We start from the raw sequence: 221 nt of genomic DNA on the forward strand, positions 1-221 counted from the left end.
AAAAAAAGTTAACTGAAAAGAAATCTGGAAAGATGAGCAGAGAACAGACGGGCGAAACATAAAACGAATTGCAAGATGGTAGACGTGACCCCGAGCACCCCGACTGCGTAACGGGACCAAAGGCACATGGTAGACGTGACCCCGAGCACCCCGACTGCATAATGGGACCAAAGGCACATGGTAGACGTGACCCCGAGCACCCTGACTACGTAACGGGATCG

This window comes from Pteropus vampyrus, unplaced genomic scaffold, assembly GCF_000151845.1.
Source record: "Pteropus vampyrus isolate Shadow unplaced genomic scaffold, Pvam_2.0 Scaffold405, whole genome shotgun sequence".
Classification (NCBI taxonomy): Eukaryota; Metazoa; Chordata; class Mammalia; order Chiroptera; family Pteropodidae; genus Pteropus; species Pteropus vampyrus.